The following is a 3,304-nucleotide window of genomic DNA, read 5'->3' as shown; positions in this document are numbered from 1 at the left end:
TTTCTTTTTCATTTTATCCTTTGGCAAGCTCAGCATGTTGGAAAGAACATGATATATATATATATATATATATATATATATATATATATAGTTGGATGTAGGGGAGCATGAACCATTATTGTTGACATTACCCTTGAGGTAAAAGGTTGTGGGGCAAAACTATAAGCCCCTATCTTTCTCTGTGTCCGATTAAGACTCCGTAACCACAAGTATCGCGTGAGTGTTAGCAATTATGGAGGACTAAATGATAGTTGAGTATGTTGACTTGCTTTTTAGCTCTGACATAGACTCTTCCCGATGTTATGATAAATTGCAATTGCTTCAATGACTAAGATTATAGTTTGTCGGAGCCCAATAAGGTTTATGATTTATACTTTTGCATTGTGAATAGATCATCACTTGAACATAAGTAATCATATGACAAAATCTATATATGTTGCTGTTATGAGAATAATCATCATGCCTTCATGTCCATATTTTATTTTTATCGACGCCTCTACCTCTAAACATGAGGACATATTTATTGTCATCGGCTTTTCGCTTGAGAACAAGCGAGGTCTAAGCTTGGGGGAGTTGATACGTCCATTTTGCATCATGCTTTTATATCGATATTTATCGCATTATGGACTGTTATTTCACTTTATGTCACAATACTTATGGCTATTCTCTCTTATTTTACAAGGTTTACATAAGGAGGGAGAATGCCGACAGCTGGAATTCTGGTCTGGAAAAGGAGCAAATATTAGAGACCTATTCTGTGCAACTCCAAAAGTCCTGAAGCTCCACGGAACATCTTAAAAGAAATAAAGAAAAATCCTCGCCAAAGATGAAGGCCAGGGGGCCCACACCCTGCTCACGAGGGTGGGCCCCCCCTAGGGCGCGCCCCTTCCTCGTGGGCCCCCTGGTAGCTCTCTGACACCCATCTTCTCCTATATGAAGTCTTTCGATGAGAAAAAAATAAAGAGGAACTTTTCGGGACGAGACTCCGCCGCCACGAGGCGGAACCTTGGCGGATCCAATCTAGAGCTCCGGCAGAGCTGTTCTGCCGGGGATACTTCCCTCCGGGGGGGAATCATCACCATTGTCATCACCAACGCTCCTCTCATCGGGAGAGGGCAATCTCCATCAACATCTTCACCAGCACCATCTCATCTCCAAACCCTAGTTCATCTCTTGTATCCAATTCTTGTCTCAAAGTCCGGGATTGCTGCTAGTAGGTTGCTAGTAGTGTTGATTACTCCTTGCAGTTGATGCTAGTTGGTTTAATTCATGGAAGATCATATGTTCAGATCCTATATGCATATTATTACCCCCCTGATTATGAACATGAATATGCTTTGTGAGTAATTACGTTCGTTCCTGAGGACAAGGGAGAAGTCTTGCTATGAGTAGTCATGAGAATTTGGTATTCGTTTGATATTTTGATAAGATGTATGTTGTCTAGCCTCTAGTGGTGTTATGTGAATGTCGACTACATAACACTTCACCATTATTTGGGCCTAGAGGAAGGCATTGAGAAGTAATAAGTAGATGATGGGTTGCTAGAGTGACAGAAGCTTAAACCCTAGTTTATGCGTTGCTTCATAAGGGGCTGATTTGGATCCATATGTTTCATGATATGGTTAGGTTTACCTTAATACTTTTGTTGTAGTTGCGGATGCTTGCAATAGAGGTTAATCATAAGTGGGATGCTTGTTCAAGTAAGAACAGCACCCAAGCACCGGTCCACCCACATATCAAATTATCAAAGTATCGAACGCGAATCATATGAACGTGATGAAAACTAGCTTGACGATATTCCCATGTGTCCTCGGGAGCGCTTTTTCTATTATAAGAGTTTGTTCCGGCTTGTCCTTTGCTACAGAAGGATTGGGCCACCTTGCTGCACTTTATTTACTTTTGTTACTTGTTGCTCGTTACAATTTATCCCATCACAAAACTATCTGTTACCACTTATTTCAGTACTTGCAAAGAATACCTTGCTGAAAACCGCTTATCATTTCCTTCTGCTCCTCGTTGGGTTCGACACTCTTACTTATCGAAAGGACTACGATAGATCCCCTATACTTGTGGATCATCAGTGGCTAACTAAAATTCTGAGAAGCAGGTAACTAAACTTACGCTAGTTCTTTGTACAGGCACACTGCAACTTCTTTTTCGCTTACAAGGTTGTACGAAGGAGTCCATGGCATCAATTGCTTGGATACGCAGTCCCAATACTTCTTTCTTCCCACACTGCATGGGTAAGTCGAATGGTTAATCTGGTAAGATGGTGCATCCTTGATATGTTATTTGAGGATGTGTAGTCAGACTAGTTGTAGCCAAACACATCACACTGGCTTTTACTGTATATTTCATGCGATTACTTTTGGCATATCGAGATCTAAGCAATCTACAATAGGATGAAAAGACTGGCATCCTTCACATTATTGGCGAACTCAGTTCATAGAAACAAGCAATTCAACCATTCTGTGGGTAAATCAAAAGCGCCACTGGAATATTTTTCACTATCCAATCATACACGCAAAAAGGGCGACGCCACCATAGGGGCTGGTATGGGCTGCCGCCTTAGGTGGCTGGAAAGTGTGCACCTAGTTTGAGTCGTCCAGGTTGGCCCATGCTAGTTTTGTTCGTCCCAACGCACGAGCAGGCAATGTAAAAAATGAAGAAAAATGTTTCAATTTGGATGGGCCAATAACAAGGCAGGCCCTATAGCAGGCTCGCGGCCCAAACGAGCGCCTCCCATATCGATCGATAGTAGGAAAAATCCCAATTCATTCGCTCCAGCCTCCAGTCTGGTTCGCTCCTAACCTAGCCGCCGCTGGACAGACCGACACAACACTTCCTCGCGCCCTCATTGGAGGGCGGTTGTCGGGCTTCAAGCGAACGGAAGGACAAGAAGATGAAGATCCAACCCTGGGTGTAGCCTGCGTGGGAGGCAGCGGCGGCAGCACGGGCATGGCATCGAGCTTGAACAAACGGACAGTCGCAGCTTGCAAGAGTAGCATGCACAACGAGCAGGTACATCACATCCCTGATTATATCTAATTCAACTCTTCAATTTCTGGCCAATAGTTAAACCTGACGGTGTTGTAAAACTGCTTGTATGTAGGGAATCTATGAGAAAATGAAACCAATTTCTACTTATTTTATAACTCCCCCAATCAATACTGAACTGACTGAATCTGATGTATCTAATCAATTTTCTGGTGCAAACATACAAGCTCATGTTGTTCTTGAGCCTGAAGTGTCTAATGAACAGACTGCTAATGAAGGATTTGATGCAAACATTTTACATGCTCCT

The sequence above is a fragment of the Triticum dicoccoides genome, chromosome 7A (assembly GCF_002162155.2).
Source record: "Triticum dicoccoides isolate Atlit2015 ecotype Zavitan chromosome 7A, WEW_v2.0, whole genome shotgun sequence".
Lineage (NCBI taxonomy): Eukaryota > Viridiplantae > Streptophyta > Magnoliopsida > Poales > Poaceae > Triticum > Triticum dicoccoides.
Note: the sequence above shows the minus strand (reverse complement) of the source record.